General features: G+C 39.2%; 1 long non-coding RNA gene across 1 annotated transcript; it reads left to right on the top strand.

Moving 5' to 3' along the window:
• Positions 1-17,045: 17,045 nt before the first annotated feature.
• Positions 17,046-26,666, top strand: LOC118501176. Its single transcript, XR_004903783.1, has 3 exons — positions 17,046-17,098; positions 22,850-22,853; positions 26,607-26,666. It is a non-coding gene; the product is annotated as an uncharacterized LOC118501176 (long non-coding RNA).
• The last annotated feature ends 1,031 nt before the right edge of the window (positions 26,667-27,697 follow it).

The raw sequence follows: 27,697 nt of genomic DNA, 5'->3' as shown, positions 1-27,697 counted from the left end.
GTGTAGAAAAAGACATGCTAACTACACTGCTATTTCTGTTAGCAAAAAGTTGGAAATCAAGATGTCTGGTGAGCTTGGTGGTGTTCAATAAACCCTGAGCAACTACTAGATAGAATGATACGCGGCTATTGAAAGTGTTATTTCTGAGGATTACAGAGTAACATGGGAAAATGCATATATGTTAAGTAACAAAAAGTATTGTACAAGATGCTATCTACATCATGATCTCAACTATATAAAATGCACGCATGCTTAGGAAAAGGAACACAAAATGTTAATAGTAATTTTTGTGGGTCTTAAGTCCATGGAAGAGTTTAAATTTTTGTATTTTTACTCTTCTGAGTCCCCAAGTGTCTGAATGAGTTGTTATTCTTATTGGGGATGCATGCTTAAAAATGATCTTTAGGGAAGAAAAAGAAAATTCACCTGCTGCAGGTCAACTTCAGTGGAAAGGGTGGTTCAGGGAGTCTCAGGGTAGCTCTTGTCATAACTGAACCAGGCAGGTATGATTGTGCACCCATTTTGAAGACTAGAAAGTGAGGCTCAGACCAGGCAGATAACTTACCTTGGGTCTCTTAGCCAAGTAAGAGTTTTTGGAACCCCTGGGAATAAGTGCCCTGGCCATGCTGAGGCACAAATTTTCCCAAGGGGACTCTACCTACCAGTGTGATAACTGATGTTAATTTGACAGGTGTTTGAATCTTCAGAGCTCTCAAGGTAAAGAAAGGAGACACCTTCAGACCTGCAAACCTGCTCTCTTGCTAAACATAGGGAAGAAGGGAGCTTGTAAGGGGACAATGCAGGAGAGGATTTATGTCCCCAAACTAGAGTTGCTGTGGAAAGCTGCGAGAGTGGTCCCTGCCTGTGTTCTCCCACTCTGCATCTGAAGGAGGACCCTGAGGATACCAGAAAAAGGGAACCTTCTGGAGAAGCCTCAGACCAAGCAGATTGGCACTAGCTCCTGGCAAGAGACTTCATTGGTGAAATAAATCACTAATGGTTTGATATGAATTTCACTCACTATTTTTCCCATGCCCACTTAAACATTAAGCGTACTTTTTTTTTGTTTGTTTGTTTGTTTTTTGCATGTAGCTGTGAATAAAACCAAAAGGAGATAAGATCAAGGGTAGAAAGTTGGTATGACTGGGGTGGGTGGGGAGTGGTGGGGGAAAATGGAGACAACTGTACTTGAACAACAATAAAATAATGCAAAAAAAAAACCACACTGAGTACACTGAAGTATTAGTTAATATACTACACTCCTGAGAGGAGCAAGAACAACTTGCACTGTGAATTTTAATTACCTATCTCATAAACTGTTTCTGTTGTGTGACAGAGTGAAGAGGCCCTCTCTGCTTCCCTGTGGACTTTTAACTTTCAAGGTGGTTCAATCAGATTTTATAAGACTATCCAGTATAACAACAGAGAGTGAACTATTATTGTGGAAATACATTGCTCAGGCCCCCTGAGGTGGACACTCTCAGAATCTGTCTGAACCTTGCTCAGAAGAGGATAAGACCAAAACTGGAAGGAGAGTTAATAATTGTTGACCTTATAATGAATCTTCCATTTGTTCTTAAAACTAGCATCATATGTAATTTTAAATTTACATTTATTAGAATTCTATCAGCAAGTGATCCTCCACAATAACGTCAGAATTGGACTTTATCTCCTGGGTGGACATATTTGCTGTCATGCCGGGAATATCTGTGCATATCTCATGCATATGTGGAGGGTATGATTGTCATCTTTGTGTTTTTAACCTCAGGCCTGTAATAGTCTCCTTTTGTGCTCAGTTGATTCTAAAAGGTCAATGCTTCAAAATAAGCCTTTCATATGGTTCATAAGGAGGCCAGTGAGATTCTGCAGTGGAAAAGCAAATGTGTGGTTCCATTCTGCTCCACAGGGAAGGATGCATGAGGAGGAAATAGACATGTAGAGGAGATCAAAGGGGATCCCCAGGCTTCAGCAGTAAGGTAGAACAGTTCCAGATTCTGGCACTGAATGGAGTTGTGAAAATGAAGATCTGAAAACTAAGTGGTAACATGAGGAGGGAATAAGAGCTACAAAGCATTGATGAAACTTAAGAGATGGAAGTCCTGCCTTTTGAGTCTGGCCAGCAGGTCCTCTGTGCCCCAGTATGCTGTCTCAGAGGCAGGCCCCAAGATATATAGTGGGAAAATGTAACAATAGGCCAGGTATCTTGCTTGGGGTGTGAATCATGACTGTCTAATGAGAGGGCTGAAACCCAACTCAAATTAGCCTAAGAAAATGAGAGAAAGCACTGGATGATCCATATAAGAGAGACCTAAACCAGAGCCTCCAGGTTTGGAACTAGGGTTTTCCTTTGACTCTTCATGGCCTCATAATGAAATAGGCTCTCCCTGGGTCAGAGTGAGCAACAAAATCATGCCCTAGCAACCTCAGGGGAAAGAGAATACATTTTCTTCTGGCTTCTATGTATCAGTCTTAGGGAAGGATTCTGATTGACCTTGCTTGGTCACTGTACCTCCTCTTGGACTACTATAGTAAGTAATTGTGATTGGAAGTCCAGGGTCACATGTTCACCCTAGGAGTCGGGTCACAGGTACTATGAGTGATGGGAATCCTAAAGAAATAAGAATAAATGTAACCCCACAAAGGGGTACACTCCAGACCCTCTCTTTCCTTTGATGATGCTCATTGTAGGTATGTTCCTTCATCTATCTTTCTTGACCTGTGCTGGCAGTGTGTGGCCACTGAGCACCTGCAGTGTGGTGAGTCCAAACAGATGTGCTATCACTGTGCCATACTGGATTTCAAAGATTTAGTAGGGAAAAAAAGAAGGTATGATATTTCTATGAATAATTTTTAAAAATTTACTACATTTTGAAATCATATTTTGTATATGTTGGGTAAACAAAATACGTTATCGAAATTACCTCAATCACTTTACCTTTTTAATGTGGCTACTATACATTTTAAATTACGGATATGGTTCACATTATATTTCTCTTGACAGCACTGTTCTAGGCTATTCGTATTTCTATCTTGGGGTATTTATATAGCAATATACACATTAATCCTTATATTTGATACCCACTGGGTTATGTACTTTTATTTTTCTCAAAATTATCTCCTGAAAATTTAGTGCATACTCCTTGTTTGGATGCCGGGGGGTTTTAGTGAATGAGTCATTATTTGCTGTTTATGATTCCCAGACAGATGTCTCCTAATTGTTTAGTCTGTCTCCCCAAAGACTGAGGGTGAAGCTGGAACCACAATGGATTCAGGGGGGCAACAGTGACTGACACATGTCACAACTTAATTGCAGAATCTCATTCTTGGATACCCTCAGTGAAGGTTTACATATCTCCATTAAAAGAACTAACATTCTGAGTGTGTTTTGTTTTTAACTCCTATGGACTATTTGTTTGTTTATTTGTTTTTACCTCCTTTGTTGACTTATCACACATTTATTCTGCAATCCAGGTGTGACAAAAGGTTTCAGTGTTTAGTGAAAATGGGAACTGTCTGCCACTTGTAGGTCTCACCCTTGCCTCCCCTCATCCTTCCCTCCATCCTTTCCTTGATTCAGCAAGTGCTACCATCCTCTGATATATTCAAGGCACTGGACTGGGTATGGGGATCTGGCAGTGAGCCAACCAGGCCCTTCCCTCAATGTTGGGCCTGTAAGCTTGGAGCACTGGCCTCTGCTCCCCCTTACAGCTTTTGGATCAATGTCTCTAAACCAATTTTTCCCAGAACACTTGGAGGAAAAATATAATGCCCAGTATGGAGGTTCTCAGAATAGCTTAGCTTGAATGGAAAAGGTTGAGGATAGGGACAGGCATCCATGTTGTCCCCTCCTAAAGGGCTCATCTGAAAACCTCTCTCCTAACGTGTTTGAGTTATTATGTCTTCCAGTTATATATTTTAATTAGACGGATTAGTCCTAAGATTCCTACTTAATCAAGCAAAATTAAGGAGCTTTTCTTGAAATTGAAATATTGAGAGAAACACATTCTAAAACACAAAACAAAACAATGGATCCAGGTCTATCAAACTCAGTGTTTCTGTAGGACACAGTAGCTTTCAGGTAATTCTCTCTATAATATGTAAGTATCTGGTAAAAATCAGGTGAGACTATAAATTAGGATTTCTTTTAGATGTCACATATTTATGTTGACTGCTAATTACAAAATCTTTCTTCTCCTGAATTAAGCACATAAATCATTCAGTTGGGGAATGAGAACTGTTTTGTTAAGCAATTATCTACTTTCCTAAGCACAGACATTCAGTGCTCTCTGCTTTTTTTCTTTTTATACTATATTTTATTGATTATTCTATTACAGTTGTCCTGATTCTTTCCACATTGGCTGCCTCTACGCAGCACTCCCCACTCCCTCAGGTAATCCCCACACCATTGTTCATGCCCATGGGTCATATGTATATGTTTTTTGGCTACTCCACCTCCTATACTGTACTTTTCATTCCCATGGCTATTCTGTAACTACCTATTTGTCCTTCTAATGCCATTCACCTCTTCACCCATTCCCCCACACTCCCTGCCCATCTAACGTTCTCCCTATTCATGATTCTGTCTCTGTTCTTCTTTTTTTAAAATTGTTGTTCAAGTACAGTCTTCTGCCTTTTACCCCCATCCCAGCCTACCCCCTCACCTCCCTCCTGTTTCCACACCCCCCTTGTTTTTGTCCATGTGTCCTTTATACTTGTTCCTGCAAATCCTTCCCTTTTTCCCCTGAAATTCTATCCCCTCCCCGCTGTGGTCACTGTCAGCCTGTTTTCAATTTTAGTGTCTTTGGTTATATTTTGCTTGTTTGTTTGTTTGTTTTGTTGATTAGGTTCCTGTTAAAGGTGAGATCACATGGTATTTGTCTTTCACTGCCTGGTTTATTTTGCTTAGCATAATGCTTTCCATTTCCAAACATGCTGTCAAAAAGGGTAGGAGCTCCTTCTTTCTTTCTGCTTCATAGAATTCCATGCATAAATGTACCATAGTTTTTTGATTCATTCATTTACTGATGGGCACTCTGCTTTTAGTCTCTTGCTCATGAGATAGCCCCTGCCAGCCATGGAAAACCAGTTAGAGGGCACCCATTTCAGTTGCTGGTTGGATGTTGTAAGTAGCATTTCTTGATGAGCATTTAAATTAATCTCATTTAGACCTTAATGGAACCAAATTAGTGAAGACTTGGGGTGAAGTAAAAAAAAAATTAAAGAGAAAACATTTTCCCCTTCTCCTTCAAGACTATCTAAAAGTGATTTTTAAAAAGTTGATGTTTTTAAAGAAAAATTAGTATTATAATGATCAGCAGAATTAAAACCACTTAGCATTCTCTGAGCACAACTCAGTTTGTTATGTCTGTTTAATGACTAAGAAGTGAGAAGCAACATAGAAGGAATGCAATTGTAATTAATATGGATGGGGAGGAAGCCTCCATGTGATCAGTGGAGGACTGAACCATAAGCAAAGAAAAACATGTTTATTCTGCTTGACTGTTGGGCTGTTGCTCTCTCCCCTTTTTGGTTTAGTTATGGATTATTTAAAAACTTCAGAGTGGATAGTAAGAAGATGCCTGAGTGACTAGGCAGAGTGATGAATGGAGAGTGGTGAAGTTCCCTTTTGCTGGAATTAGAAGGGCATGGGGTAGAAAGAACAGTATGTCCAAGCACAAGCTTAAGGAACTGTCATTCCCTGAGTTCCCCATGTACTTCCATTCAATGAGAATATTTGCTAAGCCCTACTCTGTACTATGTGGTAGAGACAGAAAAATAAAAAGCTCAGCCCCTCTTTTCAAGGAACTGGCTAATGGGAGCAGCAGCCAGCAGACCGTCAGTATAACAGCTACCCTTGGATATGGCCACAGGCTTCCTGGGGTCTGTGTTCATCAAGGGGAGATAGCCTGGGCAGGCCAATGTGGTGCCTTGGTAACCTGCAGGTGGGTATCAGTAGGCTTTAGTTTAAGGAAGTATTCTAATATTGAAAGGCCACTGCCTCCAGGCATGGAAGCTGGCCACATGGGCATAAGACATGTACTCTTGTATGCCTGGTTTGGAGGCCACATGATGTTCCTGTGCCCCTAGTGCCTGCTATAGGCAGACCACACTGCACTATGATTTGACTTTCCATCATTGTTTCATCAGGAGACTCTGCTTTGGACCACTGAAACAACCACTCATGCATATTTTGTTATCGATAATATGTGGTTTCCTTTATGTGTTTTTGAGAACTCAGCTTTCCTCCTTCCCTCCACCAAAGAACAAACATGTTGCCCTAACATGGTATATTTAGCCATTGTCTGTTACAGGTGAGTTGGAAAGCTGGTCCTGAAGTGCTCTTTACTTAAAAATCTGGAAAAAGAGTTGGTACTCAAGAGGAAGAAATGATACAGTTTTTCAAAACACATGATTTGTTCACCATTAACCAGTCTGTTCATATGCTAGGCCTAGATGAAGAGGCAGGGGCTAAGTCATGGGGGAAGGGAACTTGCTTGGGTTTTTTGTTTTGTTTTTTTGTGGGTTTTTTGCTTCCTATGAAGGCTTTTGCTGCAACTGAAAGTATTTCTTACCATAAAAGCTGGAGGTCATCTGACTTGGCCACTGCTTCCAAGGCTCAGGGTGATTCCCATGTGTAAAAACTGACCTAGAGAAAGAACATGATTTGTGGGACTATTAGGTGCCAGTGGTGGTTGGATTTGAACTTGGATTTCTTGCCCTTCTCTTTATTGAATATTGTCTCTGTCCCTTTTGTCCTCTGCTTTATACTTTTAAAAATGGTAGAGAAACACACATTACTTTCAAAATCCACTCTTACTTATATTTCCTCTGTGAGCAAAGAAAGCATGATCACACCAGAGTTTTGTGGTGTGGGTATCTATTTCCAGTTCTCTCTGTTATCCCTTTCTTTATAGGAAGGCTGGTCTGACTGATACAGGTGGGGTCAGAGTCAAGTGCGCTGATCAAGGAGCAATTAGAAGAAATGGGGACTCCTAGGACTGCATATAAAATCAATTGCAGACAAATACACCATTAACATCAGCTCTTACAGTAGGTCCTAGTGTGACTATTTTGTGAAATTAATTAGTCCTTACTTTTTAAAATAACCTTGGTGGTATGAAAATAGTCCTAATTACCAACATGAATTAAGTCGTTAAGGGTCATTACTTTGCATATGAGTGTTCTTATTCAGTCCTGTTTATTTGGATTCAAATACAACAGCCCCTTCACCTCCATGGCCTAGTTTTCCTGTATGGTAACATATTAGGTTAAACTAAGTAAGGTTAGCAAAATTGAGGTCTCAAGAGGATAAGATGTAAAATAAAAATCTAATCATTTGTTATTAAGTAGATCCTTTTTTCCAGAAGCTTTGCTAGTAGAACTCAGAGGTTATAGAGAAGTGGGGGAGATTGGCATTAGATGGATGATCACCTAAATGATTTTACAATATCACATCATGACAATGAATTTGATCCAATATAGGGGGCTGGGATGGCCTCTCTGAGGTAGTGGCATCTAAACCAAGACCTGGAGTTACTTAGGGAGTTCAGGATGGTGGTGGACTAAATGGAAGTTATACTCCTCTCCTCCCAGGACTATATCAGAGTAACAGCTAAAGTACAGAACAATCAACCTGAATAACCATCTGGAGACTAGCTGAACAGAAGTCTTATAACTATGGATTTACAGAGGAACCATGATAGAGACCAATAAGAAGGGTGGAGATGTGAAAGGGGCTGGCCCTGTAACCTTGTACAGCACGAGAGAATCCAGAGGGATATCTTAGCTGAGGAGGTTCCCCCTGGAGAAGTGAAGAGCCTCAGCCCCAAGCCAGGCTCCCTAACTGAGAGCTCTAAGCCAGGAAGTACAGCTCACAATATCTGGCTGGGAAAATCAGCAGGGATTCCACCTGCCCTGCTGAGAATGGGATGGCTCTCTTGAAGGGCCAGTACACAGAATCTCAGTCACAGCATTCACCCTGATCTCTAGCAGAGGGATGGCAGCTCGAAGTGGACCAGCGTCATTAAGGTAGAAATTGAGTGGCATTGCTGCAGTGAGAGGACTAGAGTTACAGCAGCAATTGTCCCTGTGCTGGGTCCCTCTCCCATGCCTTGTATGGACTTCATCTTTCCTGGGTTATTCATCCCCCTCCTCACAACTTCAGCCTAGGGAGTGGCAATAGTCCCTTCCTGCTGAGCCTTAAAGGCCCCACCCTGCAGGGACTGCTTCCAGTGGACAGGTTTCTGGCAAACTCCAGCCTGCCCTGAGGTGAAGCCCAAATTAAAGGAGCCCCCAGGGAGGTCCTGGCAAGCTCAAATAGTGCCAGAATCACAGGGGAAGGGACTGAGTTGTGGAGTTGGAGGGGAGGGCCATTTTCTACCATAAACCTAACTGTCTTTTCTGTGCCTGTGGAGCTCTCCCTTCACGTAGCCAAGTATTGGGCTGCTTTAGCCAGGTGAACTCTGCTAGTCTCATCCTAACAACTTTCTGAAACTCTGCCCCACCACAAAGGCCTGCAGATACCAGGCAGGTGGTGACTGGCCTTAGTGTATCCTGGGACTTTTGCTGAATGGCCTCAAACCCAGCACTGGCAACAAGTTTGAATCTATATTATCCTGGTGAACACCATTTGCCTCTACCTGGTGATTAACTGAGGACCTAACTCATGCAGCTACAGAACTACCAGACGCTCTTCTAGTGACTGAGATTAACAGATCACCAGCAGGTGGAGGCAGATCCTGGGGAACCTTGGGCCTTTTTCTAACCTTCCCCATGGACTCAGAGCTGGTGAAAGTTGACCTTGGTACACAGAGCTTGGTCTCTCCCACATGCACTCAGGCCCAGCAGAAGCAGCCACAAACTTCAGATTGCTTGGTAGCTCCAAACAGGTAGCTCAAGGCATTTTACAGGCAGCATCTGACATTGATCTGCACCAGAGTCCCTCCCAAGAAGCCCTAGAACCAGCACATCAAGTGGCACTCTTCAGACCACACCAGTGCATGACCCAATTAGCTCCACAGTGGCACACCCAAAGGGAGTTTGCAGCCGGCACCAGAGCCTGCTGGGGCCAGTTTTGCTTTGTAGGGTCAGCCTTCACACAGAAGCTCATACACTGTAGTTGGGATTGACCCTCATAGCATGAGGGTCAACCCCATCCATAGATAGGCCAAAAGCCATCAAGACCCAACTACAACAGAAGGGCTCACATAACCCACAAAAGGGACATTCCTCATGCACACAGCTCAGGTGATCAGGGAGATCGCACCACTGAGCCTCATAGGACACCTACTACATAAGGCCACCATACAAAGACTGGGGGGCATAGAAGATCTATCTAATACAGAGGAACAAATGCAGAGGCAGCCAAAATGAGGAGACAAAGAAACATGCTCCAAAAGAAAGAAGAGGAGAAATCCCAGGAAAAGAATTAAATGAAATGGAGGAAACCAAGCCACCAGACATAGAGTTTAAATCAAGGATTGTAAGGATGCTCAAGGAACTTAGGGACAAAATGGATGGACTCAATGAGAACGTAAAGAGCTAATAAGATAAAACGAACATAGAAACAATAAAAAAGAACCAGTCAGAAATGAAGATTGAAATATCTGTAGTAAAAAGTACACTAGAAGGAATCAACAGATTAGATGAAGCAGAGGAATGAATCAGCAATTTCAACGACAAAATAGCAGAAAACACCCAAGCAGAGCAGCAAAAAATAAATAAATAAATAAATTTAAAAAACCGAGGAAAGTGTAAGGGACCTCTGGGATGACATGATGTGTAACAACATCTGCATTATAGGGCTACCAGAAGGAGAACAGAGAGAGAGAAAGGAATTGAGAATCTATTTGAAGAAATAATGACTAAAAACTTTACTACCTGGTGAAGGAAAAAGACATGACACAGAGTCCAGGAAGCATGGAGAGTCCCAAACAAGAAAAACTCCAACAGACCCACACCAAGACACATCACAGTTAAAATAACAAAGGTTAAAGAGAGAGACAGTCTTAAAAGCAGCAAGTGAAAGAAAACTAGTTACCTACAAGGGAACTTCCCTAAGATAGCCTGCTAATTTCTCAGTAGAAACATTTCAGGCCAGAAGGGATTGGCACAAAATATTCAAAGTAGTGAAAAACAAGTACAATCAGCACTACTCTACCCAGCAAGGCTATACTTTAAAATTGAAGGAGAAATAGCTTCACAGACAAGAAAAATCTAAAGGAATTTATCACTAACAAACCAATATTGCAAGAAATGTTAAAGGGAAGTCTATAAGAATAAAAAGAAAAGACAGAGAAAGAGAATTGCAAGTAGTAAAATGGCAGTAAATATATACCTATCAATAATCACTTTAAAGGTAAATGAGTTAAATGCTCTGATCAAAAGATACAGGGTTGGCCCTGGCCGGGTAGCTCAGTAGATAAGAGTATCATCTCAAACACTGTTTGAAGGTTGGATCTCCAGTCAGGGCACATACAAAAGGCAACCAATGAGCATATAAATCAAACAAAAAAATTAATGTTTCTCTCTCTTTCTCCCTTTACCCTCTCTAAAATAGATAGATAGGTAGATAGATATAGGGTGGCTGAATGGATAAGAAATAAGATGTAAATATATGCTATCTAAAAGAGAACCACCTTGTAATTAAAGATGCATAGACTGAAGGTGGAAGGATGGAAATAAATATTTCATGCAAATGAAAACCAAAAGAAAAAAAATAAAAAGCCAGGGTAGTAATACTTACATCAGACAAAATAGAGTTTAGAACAAAGGCTATACTAAGATACAAAAAGGACACTACATAATAATGAAGAGATCAATAGAACAAGAGGAAATAGCCCTTGTAAACATTTACACACCCAACAGAGGAGAACATAAATATATAAATATATAAAGCTAATCTTGGTGGAAATAAAGGGAGAGATCAATAGTAGTACAGTCATGGTAGGAAACTTTAATACACCATTGACATCCATGGATAGGTCTTCTAGACAAAAAAAATTAACAAGGAAACATAGGACCAGGTGGATTAGTTGGTTATTTTCAGAGCATTACTAAAACTGTGGGATATACATTTTTTTCAAGTGCAGATGGAACATTTTCCAGGATAGACAACTTAGGTCATAAAATAAGTACAATAAATTTTAAAAGACTGAAATCATTTTAAACATTTTCTCTGACCACAATGGTATGAAACTAGAAACCAGTCACAAGAACAAAATGAAAACACATACATACACACAGAGGCTAAATAATCTGTTACTAAACAATGAATAGGTTAACAATGAAATCAAGGGAAAAAATCAAAATACCTTGAGACAAATAAAAATGAGAGTATGACAACCCAAAACTCTATGGGACACAACAAAAGCAGTCTTAAGAGGAAAATAAATTCATAGCAGTATAGGCCTAACTCAAAAAGGACAAAAATTCTCAAATTAATAATCTAACCTTTCACCTAAAGAAACTAGAAAAAGAACAATAAAGCCTAAAGTGATTAGAAGAAAGGAAATAATTAAAACAATAATAGATCAATGAAACAAGAGCTCTTTCTTTGAAAAGATAAACAAGATTGAGAAACCTTTAACTAAGCTCATCATTAAAAAGAGAGGACATCAATAAATAAAATTAGAACTGGAAGAGGGATAAAACAACTGGCACCACAGATGTACAAAAGGATTATAAAAAAATATTGCAAATAATTATATGTCAACATATTAGACAACCTGGAAGAAATGGATAAATTCTTAGAAACATACAAGCTCCCAAGACAATCAAGAGGATTCAGAAAATCTGAACAGATTAATTACACTCAATGAAATCGAAGCAATAAATAAAACCTCCAACAAACAAAAGTTGGGAGCCAGATTTCTCATCATTTTTGCATTCTTTTATAAATATTATACTATACAACTATGATTATTAAAAATGAAGTTAAAGTTTAAAAAACTACGTTATCTCAAAATTAAGATTGAGAAGGAGTTATTGAAAACAAAATGTAGATTAAGAATCGATGATAAGGAGACTGTAATCATGGCATTTCTACAATCAGATGGTGAAAGGAAAAGATTAGAAGAATTCCTACCAAGCAAGGCAGGCCAGTCAGAACTGCTAAGTAGATACATAATCCACACACAGGAGTTTTCCCATCTAAAACATTCTCAGACAGTCAGAAAGGGTTCTGGCTTTCATGTGTTAAGTTCAGTTTATCTCAGTAGATATGAATGTTGTTTATTTTAGCATTTTTGCTAATGTTTACTAAGTTATTTTTGCCACTAAATCAGAAACAGCTGGTTGTACTGATGTTCATGATCTGCTTTTAAATTTTGCTTTTGTGTGAAAAACTATGCTGGGAGCTTTCAGTGCTTCTTAGTTAAATTTTTACTTTAAATCAAGGACCAGCATTAACTGTAGTAGCCTGGAAGCAAGGAGCCCAGTTGGGAAGCTTGTGCCATGCCAGGGAAGCGCTGTGCCCAAGAGGCAGTCTGTATGGATGCATGGTGCTGATGGTGGTCCTTGTATTGCATCATGTGGTCCCAACACTTCCCCTGTTGTAACGCTCTTGAATCCTTGGAAGACTAGAAGAGAAAGTTGTAGGTCCTCTGTTGCTCAGATTTGTTATGCTTTCCATAGGCATATTATTTTCAGCAAGTCATCACACTTACCACTCCTTTATCAGAGCACCTGAACCATGTGTACAGTCCAGTTTCTGCATGCAGTGAATTCAGCTGGCACAGCTGGAAAAGTTCAGATGGTGCTCGGCTTACTCTTTCTGAGAACCTCCCTTTATGGGATCACTGTGTACAGATCCCACTGCAAGTTCTCACCATATTAGAAATGGCAGCTGCCTGGGACTCATGGGACTCTTCTTACACTACCTTTTAGCAGTAATAGAAACAGCTGCTTGTAGAGTTGTTAGTGGAATAGTGTGTGGAATCAGAAAGGAATAAGTCCAGCCTTGTTGCAGGCCAGCATCCTCTCCAATGAGGAAGCACATGTGTTCATTTCACTGTCAGAAACCACAGTACACACACACAGCCATGTAAAGGTAGCAGCTCCCAGAATGGCTGATTATTCTGATGCCTCTGAAAACCTACTTGGAAACAGCACCCCTCAAACAAGAGAGAAGTCAGGAGAGATGAGTTTGCAGGTGGTGGAGTAATCCCATAAAGGGAGGTTGTCAGCAAGAGTAAGCTGAGCATCATCTGAACTCAACACACTGAATACTTATCCTGATTGTTGGAACAGCACACACAAGTAACACAACTTGGCAAGTTAGCTCTGCTAGTCATAGGCAAGTGTGAGGGGACCACAGCTGTCAGACTGTCCTCCCTGTCCCATACTTAGAGGATTGGTTGCTGCATTGGTTTGTTGGTTTGATGAAAGCTCCCTGTTACCCACCAGCCCCTTCCTGGGTTACCAGTGGTGTCTCAGAGGGAAAGAGGCTCATGTCAGTGCTGTAGTGGGACCACACATCCATACACCATAAGTAGCAAGTTTTGGGGGGGTTTGCTTTTTCAATGTCTTCATGGAATAAAAAGCCTAGCACTAGCTTGTGATGGGGATGTCTATCTAATGACATGTGAAGGACTTGAAATTGTTTGCCTATCTTTCCTCCTACTAGACTAAACACAGCAATGGGAAATCCTATGGACACTAAGGAGTTGCATATTTAATATAGCTATACCATTTTCACACATGGTAAAGCAATGTCTTTTGTGCTGGTATTTTATATTTTTGCCATTTTGACCATTCTTATTTTAGCCTCTTCCACCTGTGAGTCCTAGTAGCTTCTATTATCTATTTAATTCATATAGGATTCACTATATTCTGCTTTGTAGTATGATTGCTATACATCTCTCTTTCATATTACACCTCCTGAAGGCAAGCTTTGGACTTAAAGCACATCTTAATTTGTCACATTGCCTAGCCTAAGTCAGCACCAAGGAATTTCCTGAAATATATAAACAAAAACATTTCTAGTAAATCAAGACTGGTTTAGCTGTGAAATGCTGTGCTGAGATTTTTTTTAATTTTATTTTAATTGTTGTTGCAGTACAATTGCCCATCTTTTACTCCCATCCCAACCCACCCACCCAGCCCTCCACTCCTCCCTCCCACTTCCACCCCCCCCAGTTTTTATCCATGTGTCCTTTATACTTGTTCCTGTAAACCCTCCCCCTTTTCCCCTGTGCTGAGATTTTGTAGAGATTGGGATGGTATTATGATGGAAATAACAAAAGCTAGATGCTTAGTGGGAATTTGGTTGACTTAGAGTAATATGACTTATGACTTCTTTGGAAGTTATAAATAATTTAGAGCACTTATGGTATACCTTTTATCTTTCCTGGTTTGTTGATTTGTGTGGAGTTATTATGGTTAATGAAATGCAAAAAGAGGAAAGAGGGCTCATCTGAATTGTAGCTTGACATTTTGTGGTTATTGTTTTAGTAATTATAACATTGTCTTAAATTCTAGACCCAGAAGTCCATCAAAATAAAATATTAGAAGTATAACTATATTGCTCATAAATTTTGTTGATATATTCTAAAATATTGTACTATAATAAGATTCTACGCTTCCTAAGTAGGCATGAATAAATCCTCTATAGCATATAATGGTGATGAGTTGAGAATTAAGTTCCAATTTGATCAACCAACAACTTCCCGAGATAAATAATTTCATGAGAGCTCTGCTCTACAATACATGTGCAAGTTGTCTGGCTTTACAATTATGGAAACATTTCTGATGCATAAAGCAGATGACATTAAAAAATGGTGGCCAAGTCCTATATATTGTTCACATATATACGTAACCAAAAAGTGTGGCACAGCACTACCTTATTATTTAAAGCTACCTACCTTGGTTTGTAACCAAGGACTTACAGCGAAAATATAGAGCAGCAGTTCCCATACTTGCTGATGTCAGGACTCCTTTACAATCTTAAAAACTGTGGAGAGTCTAAAAATTTTTATTTATGTGGCTTGTTTCTATGAATATTTACTATCTTAGAAATTAAAACAGAAAAAAATTAAATAATTATTGGTTTTAAAATAACAATAAGTACATTGCATTCTAAAATAAAAGTAACTCTATTTCCCAAAACAATATAATTGAGATGAGTGGCATTGTTTGAATGTTTGCAAATCTTTTTAATATCTGGCTTGATGGAAGGCAGTTATCACACATTTGCCTCCTCTGAGAAGCTTCACTGTACACTCTTGAAAAAAGGAGATTGAAAAGACAAATATTGTCTTGGTATTTTATGAGAATACTTTTGACTCCATGAACCCCTGAAAATGTCATGAGCACCCCAAGGGTCACTGAGCCATGCTTTGAAAACCACTTATATAATTAGTTGAACCATCTTATTCCTGGACATAAGAACCCTGAGCACACTAAAAACCTGTTCTCTGGGCCAAGATGTTGGCAGTCCCTGGTGAGGATGTGCTGCCCAAGTTGAGTGATGCTTTGAATAGAATTTCAGTGTTCCCCCAGTGTTGGGGACACAGCCTAACCTTCTCTCTGTTTCAGATGGATGAAACTGATTAGTATTCCACTGTGTAAATGCCCACAGCCTTTTTATCCACTCATCTAGAGATGGGCACTTGGGCTGCTTCCAAACTGTTGCTATTGTAAGCAACACTGCCCTGAACATAGGGGTACATGTGTCCTTTTGAATTAGTGTTCCAGGTTCCTTTGGATACATTCCCAGAAGTGTGATCACGGGGTCAAAAGGCAGATCCATTTTTAATTTTTTGAGGTGTCTCCATACTGCTTTCCACAGTGGCTGGAGCAATCTGCATTCCCACCAACAGTGCACTCGGGTTCCCTGTTTTCTACAACTTCTCCAACATTGGTTGTTTGTTGCTTTCTTTATGAAGGCCATTCTCACCTGTGTGAAGTGGTATCTCATTGTGGTTTTAATTTAAATCTTTATGATGGCTAGTGACACTGAGCATCTTTTCATATGTCTCTGGGCCCTCTATATGTCCTCCTTGGGAAGGTGTCTGTTCAAGTCCTTTGCCCATTTTTTAATTGGATTGTTTGACTTCTTAGAGTGGAGTCATGTGAGTTTTTTATATACTTTGGAAATAATGATACCTTGTCTGAGGTATCATTGGCAAATATGTTTTCCCATGCGGTTGGTTCTCTTTTCATTTTAATACTGTCATGCAGAAGTTTTTTTAATTTGATGAGGTCCCATTTGTTTATTCTTTCCTTTATATTCCTTGCTCTAGGGGATATATCAGTGAAGATGTTGCTGCATGGAATATCAGAGATTTCCCTGCCTATGTTCTCCTCTAGGACTTCAATGGTGTCATGGCTTATATTTAAATCTTTTATCCACCTTGAATTTATTTTTGTGTATTGTGTAAACTGGTGCTCGAGTTTCATTTTTTTGCAGGTAGCTGTCCAGTTCTCCCAACACCATTTGTTGAAGAGGCTATTTTTACTCCATTTTATGTTGCTGCCCCCTTTGTGGAAAATTAATTCACTGTAGAGACTTGAGTTTATTTCTGGGCTCTCTGTTCTGTTCCATTGGTATATGTGCCTCTTTTTATGCCAATACAAGGCTGTTTTAATTACAGTGGCCTTGTAATATAGTTTGGTATCAGGTATTGTGATCATTCCTACTTTGCTCTCCTTTTTCAAAATTGCAGGAGCAATATAGGGTCATTTATGGTTCCATATAAATTTTTGAAGTGTTTGTTCTATGTCTGTGAAATACACCATTGGTACTTTAGTAGGTATTGCATTGAATTTGTAAATTGCTTTGGTAGTATAGACATCTTGATGATGTTAATTCTTCCAATCCATAAAGACAGTATATGTTTCCATTTGTTTGTATCTTCCTTAATTTCTTTCTTCACCATTATGTAGTTTTCTGAGTGCAGATCTTTTACCTCCTTGGTTAGCTTTCTTCCTAGGTACCTTTTATTTTTCTTGTTGCTATATCAAATAGGATTTTTTTTCTGATTTCTGTTTCTGATGTTTCATTGTTGGCATACAAAAATGTCTTTCATTTATGGATATGGACTTTATATCCTGCTGTTTTGCCAAGTTCATTAATTAGGTGGAGCAGTTTTTTGGTTGAGTCTATAAAATTTTCTATATACACTATCATGTCATGTTGCACGGTGGTCACCGGCCAGCAGTGACCACGGAACGCTGTGGATGGCTCGCCGAAAAACACGCGAGAAAAAACAAAACATGCACAGAGACAAACTAGTTTCTGTGGGGAAGTAGGGAAGAAATGGCCACCCCCCCCCTAGTAGGGAGCGTGCCAATTTACCGTCCATACCTGCTTTCACTGGGCTTATTTTGCATAATAATTCAGGTAAAGTACAGTACTTATCAGGGGGAAGTAAGGAACTATAGAAAACAAGGAACTCTGCTGGTCTATTGAGTCGGGGTCAAAGAGCTGTAAGACTTTGAGGAACAAACTAACTTCCTCCTTGGACCCCTCTCATTCAACTGAGAGCATTCTAAACAAAGAAGGTTTCACAGTAATTTACATATTCTTTCTTAGGCCTGATCACCCGGGGAATCCGCCCTTTTCAGCACAGAGCTGCACCACCCTGTCATTGTTTCAGGCTTAGCTGGAGCAAGGGAACTAAGGCAATAAGGAGATTTTCTCCCAGATGATGAGAACTCAGGCTATGTCAAAGCCGAGGAGCAAGGGTCCATCACCCCCTTTCGCTGCAGCCCCCAAAGTCCTTCTGGGGGGCCTCCCAAAGTGATCGTGCCTGTCTTAGGTCATTCCCCCCTTGGGGAATCTTACCCGTCTTTGGCTAACCGACCAAGCTTTTTGGGGTTCAGTTATGAATAAAGCAGCAGAAGCAGCATTCCTGCCAGGGAGATAAGCTTTTGTCTCCTTGCTGGCTTACGGTTCCAAGGGCGTTCCCTTAGCCTTAGCCTAGGCAGGGGTTTCAGCTTCTGATACCAGTCAGGGAGGTTCCCAAAAATGTCATCTGCAAACAATGACAGTTTTGCCTCCTCCTTTCCAACTTGGATGCCTTTTATTTCCTTTTCTTCTCTGATCTCCGTGACTAGGACTTCCAAGACTATGTTGAATAGGAGTGGTGAAAGAGGGCATCCTTGTCTTGTTCCTAATCTTAGCAGGAAATGTCTAAATTTTGTCCATTGAAGATGATGTTAGTGGTAGGTCACTTGTATATGGCCTTTATTATGTTCAGGAATGCTCCCTCTATTCCCACATTGCTAAGTGTTTTTATCACAAATGGGTGCTGTACCGTATCAAAGGTCTTTTCCACATATATTGATATGATCATGTGATTTTTTTGCTTTTGTTTACATGATGTATTACATTTATTGATTTGAGACTATCGTACCATTCTTCCATGCCTGTGTTGAATCTCACTTCATCATGGTGTATGATCTTTTTAACGTGTTGCTGCATGCAGTTTGCCAATATTTTGTTGAGGATTTTAGCATCTATGTTCATCAGCTATACTGGCCTGAAATTTTCTTTCTTTGTTATGCCTTTCTCTGGTTTTGAGATTAGCATGATGCTGGCTTCATAAAAAGAGTTTGGGAGTTTTCCATCTCTTTGAACTTTTTGGAATAATCTGTGGAGGACGGGGGTTAGCTCTTTCTTAAATGCTTTGTAGAATTCTCTCTGTGAAACCATCTGGTCCAGGGCTTTTGGGTGTTGGAAGCTTTTTGTTTACTGTTTCAATTTTGTTTCCTGTTTTTGGTTTGTTCAGGCTTTCTGCTTCTTCATTCGGTTTCAGAAGATTATACTTTTCTAGAAATTTGTCCATTTCACCTACATTTTCAAATTTTCTGCCATATAGTTCTTCATAGTAATTTCTTACAGTCCTTTGTAGTTCTGTGGTATCAGTTGTAATCTCTCCTCTTTCATTTCTTTTTTTATTTTTTTATATATTTTTTATTTTAATTGTTGTTGCTGTACAATTTTCTATCTTTTACTCCCATCCCAACCCATCTACCCAACCCTCCCTCCATCCTCCCATTTCCACCCACCCGTAATTTTTCTCCACGTACCCTTTATACTTCTTCCTGTATACTCTCCCCCTTTTCCCTGAAATTTCCCTGAAATTCCCTCTCCTTTCCCCTATGAACACTATGAGACTGTTCTCTATTTCAGTGTCTTTGGTTATATTTTGCTTGTTTCTTTCTTTTGTTGTTTAGGTTCCTGTTAAAGGGGAGATCATATGGTATTTGTCTTTCACTGCCTGGCTTATTTCGCTTAGCATAATGCTTTCCAGTATTATCCATGCCATTGCAAAGGGTAGGAGCTCCTTCTTTCTGCTGCATAGAATTCCATTGTGTAAATGTACCATAGTTTTTTGATTCATTCATTTACTCATGGGCATCTAGGTTGCTTCCAACACTTGGCTATTGTAAATTGTGCTGCTATGGACATTGGGGTGCATAGGTTCTTTTGGATTGGTGTCTCAGGGTTCCAAGGATATAATCATAGCCTTGGAACTGCTGGGTCAAAAGGAAGATCCACTTTTAGTTTTTTGAGAAAATTCCATACCGTTTTCCATAGAGGTTGTACCAGTCTGCAATCGCACCAACAGTGCACTAGGGTCCCCTTTTCTACACAGTCTCTCCAACACTTGTTGTTTGTTGCTTTGTTTATGATGGCCATTCTGACTGGTGTGAAGTGGTATCTCATTGTGGTTTTAATTTGCATCTCTCTGATAGCTAGCAATATTCAGCATCTTTTCATGTGTCTCTGGATCCTCTGTATGTCCTCCTTGGAGAAGTGTCTGTTCAAGTCCTTTGCCCATTTTTTAATTGGGTTCCTTGTCTTCTTAGAGTGGAGTCGTGTAAGCTCCTTATATATCTCGGAGATTAAACCCTTGTCTGAGGTATCATTGGCAAATACGTTTTCCCGTACAGTTGGCTCTCTTTTTATTTTAATACTGCTTTCTTTACCTGTGCAGAAGCTTTTTATTTTTATGAGATTCCATTTGTTTATTCTTTCCTTTATGTCCCTTGCTCTGGGGGATGTATCATTAAAAAAGTTTCTGTGTGAAATATCTAAGATTTCTACCTATGTTCTCCTCTAGGACTTCAATGGTGTCATAGCTTCTATTTAAGTCTTTTATCCATATTGAATTTATTTTTATGTATGGTGTAAGTTGGTGCTCCAGGTTCATTTTTTTTTTCAGGTAGCTTTCCAGTTCTCCCAACACCATTTGTTGGCCATTTTACTCTATTTTATGTTGCTGGCTCCTTTGTCGGATATTAATTGGCTGTAGAGACTTGGGTTTATTTCTGGACTCTCTGTTCTGTTCCATTGGTATATGTGCCTGTTTTTATGTCAGTACCAGGATGTTTTGATTACAGTGGCCTTGTAATACAGTTTGAGATTAGGTATTGTGATCCCTCCTACTTAGCTTTTCTTTCTCAAAATTGCAGCAGCTATACGGGGTCATTTATTGTTCCATATAAATTTTTGAAATGTTTGTTCTATGTCTGTGAAATATGCCATTGGTACTTAAATAGGTATTGTATTGAATCTGTAAATTGCTTTGGGTGGTATGAACATTTTGATAATGTTAATTCTTCCAATCCATGAACACGGTATATGTTCCCATTTGTTTGTGTCCTCCTTAATTTCTTTCTTCAGTTTTGTGTAGTTTTCTGAATACACGTCTTTTACTTCCTTGGTTAGATTTATTCCTAAGTATTTTATTTTTCTTTTTGCTATATCGAATGGGATTTTTTTTCTTGATTTATGCTTCTGTTGTTTCATTGTTGGTATACAAAAATGCCTTTGATTTCTGGATATTGACTTTGTATCCCGCTTTTTTTGCCAAATTCACTTATTACGTCAAGCAGTTTTTTGGTAGAGTCTATAGGATTTCCTACGTACACTATCATATCATCTGCAAGCAATGACAGTTTTGTTTCCTCCTTTCCAATTTGGATGCCTTTTATTTCCTTTTCTTATCTGATCCCTGTGGCAAAACCTTCCAATACTATATTGAATAGAAGTGGTGAAAGTGGACAACCTTGCCTTGTTCCCGATCTTGGAAAAAATTTCACTTTTGTCCATTGACTATAATGTGGGTTGTAGATCTCTCATATATGGCCTTTATTATGTTGAGGAAAGCTCCCTCTATTCCCACTTTGCTGAGTGTTTTAATCATAAATGGGTGCTGTGCCCTATCAAATGCTTTTTCCACATCTATTGATATGATCATGTGGTTTTTGTCCTTGCTTTTGTTTATGTGATGTATTACATGTCCTGATTTCGAATATTGAACCATCCTTGCATCCCTGGGGCGAATCCCACGTGGTCATGGTGTATGATCTTTTTAATGTATTGTTGGATGTGGTTTGCCAGTATTTTGTTGAGGATTTTTAGTGTGTATGTTCATCAGTGATATTGGCCTGAAGTTTTCTTTCTTTGTTGTGTCTTTATCTTGTTTGGGGATTAGGATGGTGCTGGCTTCATAAAAAGAATTTGGGAGTCTTCCATCATTCTAGATTTTCTGTAATAATCTGAGGAGGATAAGGGTTAGCTCTTCCTTAAATGCTTTGTAGAATTCTCCTGTGAAACCATCCAGACCCAGACTTTTGTGTCGGGAGTGTTTTGATTACTGCTCCAATTTCTTCTGCTTTTAATGGTCTGTTCAGGCTTTCTGCTTCTTCTTCATTGAGTTTTGGAAGATTATATTTTTCTAGAAATTTCGTTGTATCACCTATGTTTTCACATTTCTTGGCATACAGTTCTTCATACTGATTTCTTACAATCTTTTGTATTTCTGTGGTATCTGTTGTGATCTCTCCTCTTTCGTTTCTGATTGTGTTTATTTGGATCCTCTCTCTCTCTCTTTTTGATGAACCTGCTTAAAGACTTGTCAATTTTGTTTATCTTTTCAAAGAACCAGCTTTCGGATTCATTAATCCTTAGAATTCTGCTTTTGGTCTCTATGCCACTTAATTCTGCTCTGATCTTGGTTATTTCCTTCCTTCTGCTTGCCCTGGGCTGTCTTTGTTGTTGTTTCTCGAGTTCTTGTAGATGTAGGGTTAGGCTGTTTGTTGAAATATTTGTATCATTTTTAGGTAGGCCTGAATTGCTATGAACTTCCCTCTCAAGACTGCCTTCACTGTGTCCCATAAGTTTTGTGTTGTTGTGAGTTCATTTTCATTTGTTTCCAGAACCTTTTTGATTTTTTCCTTTGTTTCATTCTTGACCCATTCATTATTTAATTGCATGCTATTCAATCTCCATGATTTTGAGTGCTTTGGGTTTCTTCCCTTGGGGTTGGTTTCTAGTTTCAGTCCTTTGTGATCAGAGAAAATGCTTGATATGATTTTAATTTTCTTGAATTTGTTGAGGCTTGTTTTGTGGCCTATCATGTGGTCAATCTTTGAAAATGTTCCACGTGCATTTGTAAAGAATTGCTTCTTTGGGAGTAAGGGCTCTATATATATCAGTTAAGTCCATTTCCTGTCAGGCATTATTCAATGCCACAGCATCTTTGTTGATATTTTGTTTGGAAGATCTGTCCATTTTTGACAGTGGGGTGTTAAAATCTCCTACTATACTTGTGTTGCTGTCAATGTCTTTCTTGAAGTCCTCTAAGATTTTCTTTAAGTATTTGGGTCCTCCTATGTTAGGTGCATATATATTTACAATGTTTAAGTCTTCTTGGTGGATTCTTCCTTTGAGTATTATGAAGTGACCTTCTGGGTCTCCCCTTTATGGCCTGTTTTTTTTGAAGTCTATTTTGTCTAATATGAATATTGCTACCCCAGCTTTTTTTCCCTGTCCATTTGCTTAGAAAATTTGTTTCCAGCCCTTCACTTTTAGTCTGTGTCGATCTTTTGTCCTGAGGTGGGTCTCTTATAGGCAACATATGTGTGGGTTATGCTTTCCTATCCATTAGACTATTCTATGTCTTTTGATTGGAGCATTTAATCCATTTACATTTAAGGTTATTATTGATAAGAACTACTTATTCATTGCCATTTTTCTACCTGTGTTCCTCCCTCTAACTCGTTCTCTCTCTCCCTCCCTCTCTCTCTCTCTCTCTCTCTCTCTCTCTCTCTCTCTCTTTCTTCCTTCTTTTCCTTAAAGCAGGCCCTTTAGCATCTCTTGCAGAGCTGGTTTGGTGGAGGTGTTTTCTTTTAGACTTCTTTTACCTGGGAAGCTTCTTATTTGGCCTTCTATCTTGATTGAGAGCCTTTCTGGGTAAAGTAGCCTTGGTTGCAGACCTCTGGTTCTCATTACTTGGAATATTTCTTGCCATTCTCTTCTGGCTAGGAGTGTTTCCATTTAGAAGTCAGCTTCTAACCTTATTGGGGCTCCCTTGTATGTTACTTCCTCTTTCTCCCTTGCTGCTTTTAAAATTCTCTCTTTGTCTTGGTATTTTGCCGTTTTAATTATGATGTGTCTTGAGGTGGGCTTCTTTGGGTTCCTCTTGATTGGAACTTTCTGTGTTTTCTGGATTTGTCTGACTTTTTCTATCATCAAATTAGGAAGGTTTTCCATCATTACTTTTTCAAATAGGTTTTCTATCCCTTGCTCTTCCTCTTCTCCTTCTGGTATCCCTATTATATGGATATTATTATGTTTCGTGTTGTCTTGCATTTCTCTTAACACCTGTTCATTCTTTTTGAGCGTCTTTTCCTTTTGTTGCTCCTTCTGGGTTATATCTTGTACTTTGTCCTATAGCTCGCTGATCCAATCTTCTGCTTCATCAGCCATGCTTTTCATTCCTTCTAGTGTGTTCTTCAGTTCAGAAATTGTATTCTTCATTTCCTCTTGGCCCTTGTTGATAGTTTCTATTTCCTTTTTTATGTTGATATAGTTTGCAGTGAGATCATTGTAGCTTCCCTCTAGTTTCTGGTAGCTCATTGTGAGCTCATTGAGCTTCCTGATAACCACTGCTTTGAACTCAAAATCTGATAGTTGAGTTGCCTCTATTTCATTTAGCATTCTTTCTGACGCTACCTTCTTTCCTTTCATTTGGGGATTGTTTCTTTATCTTCTCATTGTTCGTGAGACTCTTCTTGTTAGTCTCAGCTTCTTAAATTGATCTGTTCTGGCTCCCTGGGTTTGTGATGTGGACTTCTGTGGTAGAATACCAGTGAGTTTCAGTGGTGCAGTTTCCTTGATCTCCTGAGCTCACTAGTCTTGGACTGTCATTTAAGTTGGCTCTGTGTTTGTCTTTGGGTTTTGATTGTTGTTGGGTCTTTCTTTGGTGGTCCCTTCCCACCAGCTGGTTAACTGAGGGTCACTCTGTCCACCACCTCTTGTATTTTGTTGTGCTGGTGAGGGCAGGTTTTGTTGAACCTGGTTGTTCCATGTGTATAAGTTTGAGGATTGTCTCTTGTTCTTGTTCAGTTGTTTGTACTGGGTAGTGTCTCTACTGTTTAGTTGTATTTCCAGATAGGTTCTGGATTGAGGTTTGTGTGGTTACCACTCCTTCCTTCACCTTCTTTTGATGTTATCTCTTAGTGGTCCCTTTGTTGTTTGGTTTCCTCTTCCAGTGGGTATCCTGGTGTTCACAGCTTCCACCTACTCTTTTTTGTGATCAGTTGCAGGGGGAAGGGAAAGTGGTTTAAGACAGCAAGAGACTATTCTATGATATTTACATTAGCAGCCAGAAGAGAAGAGATAGGAGATCCTTTTTTTTTCTTTTTTTTTAATTATATTTTAATCATTGTTCAAACACAGTTTTCTCCTTTTTAATCCCAATCCATTCTCCCCTCCCATCCACCCCACTTCCCTCCCATTACCACCCTCCCCTTAGTTTATGACCATGTGCCCTTTAAGTTTGTTCCTGTGAGCCCTTCCCACTGACCCCTTAAATTCCCTCTTCTCTCCCCTCCGGTCACCGTGAGCCTATCCTCTATTTCAGTGTCTTTGGTTATATTTTGCTTGCTTCTTTGTTTTGAAATTTAGGTTCCTGTTAAAGGTGAGATCATATGGTATTTGTCTTTCACTGCCTGGGTTGTTTCACTAAGCATAGTATTTTCCAGCTCCATCCACGCTGTTGCAAAGGGTAGGAGCTCCTTCTTTCTTTCTGCTGCATAGAATTCCATTGTGTAAATGTACCATAGTTTTTTGATCCATTTATTTACTGATGGGCATCTTGGTTGCTTCCAGCATCTAGCTATTGTAAATTGTGCTGCTATGAACATTGGGATGCATAGGTTCTTTGAATTGGTGTTTTAGTATTCTTAGGATAGAGTCCCAGCAGTGGAATTGCTGGGTCAAAAGGCAGATCCATTTTTATTTTTCTGAGGAAGTTCCATACTGCTTTCCACAGTGGTTGTACCAGTCTGCAGTCCCACCAACAGTGCACTAGGGTCCTCTTTTCTCCACAACTTCTCCAACACTTGTTGTTTGTTGCTTTGTTTATGATGGCCATTCTGACTGGTGTGAAGTGGTATCTCATTGTGGTTTTAATTTGCATCTCTCTGATAGCTAGTGATATTGAACAACTTTTCATGTGTCTTTGGATTTTCTGTATGTCCTCCTTGGAGAAGTGTCTGTTCAAGTCCTTCGCCCACTTTTTAATTGGATTCCTTGTCTTCTTAGAGTGCAGTCTTGTAAGTTCTTTATATATTTTGGAGATTAAACCCTTGTCTGAGGTATCATTGGCAAATATATTTTCGCATACAGTTGGTTCTCTTTTAATTTTGATACTGTTTTCTTTAGCTGTGCAGAAGCTTTTAATTTTGATGAGGTCCCATTTGTTTATTCTTTCCTTTATGTCCATTGCTCTAGGGGACACGTCAGTAAAAAAGTTTCTGCATGAAATATCTGAGATTTTCCTACCTACATTCTCCTCTAGGACTTTAATGGTGTCACGTTTTATAGTTAAGTCTTTTATCCATCTTGAATTTATTTTTGTATATGGTGTAAGTTGGTGCTCAAGTTTCATTTTTTTTGCATGTGGCTGTCCAGTTCTCCCAACACCATTTGTTGAAGAGGCTATTTTTATCCCATTTAATGTTGCTGCCTCCTTTGTCAAATATTAATTGACCATAGAGACTTGGGGTTATTTCTGGGCTCTCTGTTCTGTTCCATTGGTCTATGTGCCTGTTTTTATGCCAGTACCAGGCTGTTTTGATTACAGTGGCCTTGTAGTATACCTTAGTGTCGAGTATTGTGATCCCTCCTACTTTACTCTTCTTCCTCAAAATTGCAGCAGCTATTCGGGGTCGTTTATAATTCTATATAAATTTTTGAAGTGTTTGTTCTATGTCTGTGAAATATGCCATTGGTACTTTAATAAGAATTGCATTGAATGTGTAAATTGCTTTGGGTAGTATGGACATTTTGATGATATTAATTCCTCCAATCCATGAACATGGTATATGTTTCCATTTGTTTGTGTCTTCCTTGATTTCTTTCTTCAGTGTTGTGTAGTTTTCTGAATACAAGTCTTTTACCTCTTTGGTTAGGTTTATTCCTAGATATTTTATTTTTCTTTTTGCTATTTCGAATGGGATTTTTTCCTTGATCTCTGTTTCTGCTGTTTCATTGTTGGTGTACAGAAATGCCTTTGATTTCCGGATATTGAGTTTGTATCCCGCTGTTTTCCCAAATTCATTTATTAGGTCAAGCAGTTTTTTGGTAGAGTCTATAGGATTTTCTATGTATACTATCATGTCAACTGCAAACAGTGACAGTTTTGTTTCCTCCTTTCCGATTTGAATGCCTTTTATTTCTTTTTCTTCTCTGATTGCTGTGGCTAAAACTTCCAGTACTATATTGAACAGAAGTAGTGAAAGTGGACAGCCTTGCCTTGTTCCTGATCTTAGTAGAAAAGATTTTAATTTTTTCCCATTGAGTATGATGTTGGCTGTAGATCTCTCATATATGGCCTTTATTATGTTGAGGAATGCTCCCTGTATTCCCACTTTGCTGAGTGTTTTTATCATGAATGAGTGCTGTATCTTGTCAAATACTTTTTCTGCATCAATTGATATGATCATGTGGTTTTTGTCTTTGCTTTTGTTTATGTGATGTATTACATTTACTGACTTGTGAATACTGAATCATCCTTGCATCCCTGGAATGAATCCCACTTGGTCATGGTGTATGATATTTTTAATGTATTGTTGGATGCAGTTTGCCAGTGTTTTGTTGAGGATTTTAGTGTCAATGTTCATCAGTGATATTGGCCTGAAGTTTTCTTTCTTTGTTGTGTCTTTATCTGGTTTTGGAATTAGGATGATGTTGGCCTCATAAAAAGAGTTTGGGAGTCTTCCATCTTTTTGGATTTTGTGGAATAGTCTGTGAAGGATAGGGGTTAGCTCTTCCTTAAGTGCTTTGTAGAATTCTCCTGTGAAACCATCTGGTCCATGGCTTTTGTGTGTTGGGAGTTTTTTGATTACTGCTTCAATTTCTTTTGTTGTTATTGGTCTGTTCAGGCTTTCTGCTTCTTTTTCATTGAGTTTTGGAAGATTATATTTTTCTAGAAAGTTGTCCATTTCACCTAGGCTTTCAAATTTCTTGGCATACAGTTCTTTGTAGTAATTTCTTACAATCCTTTGTATTTCTGTGGTATCTGTTGTAATCTCTCCTCTTTCATTTCTGATTGTGTTTATTTGGGTCGTCTCTCTTTTGTTCTTGATGAGTCTGCCTAAAGGCTTGTCGATTTTGTTAATGTTTTCAAAGAACCAGCTCTTGGATTCATTGATCCTTAGAATTGTGCTTTTTGTCTCT

Source organism: Phyllostomus discolor, chromosome 6 (assembly GCF_004126475.2).
Source record: "Phyllostomus discolor isolate MPI-MPIP mPhyDis1 chromosome 6, mPhyDis1.pri.v3, whole genome shotgun sequence".
Lineage (NCBI taxonomy): Eukaryota > Metazoa > Chordata > Mammalia > Chiroptera > Phyllostomidae > Phyllostomus > Phyllostomus discolor.
Note: the sequence above shows the minus strand (reverse complement) of the source record. Positions and strands in the feature narration are given on the sequence as shown.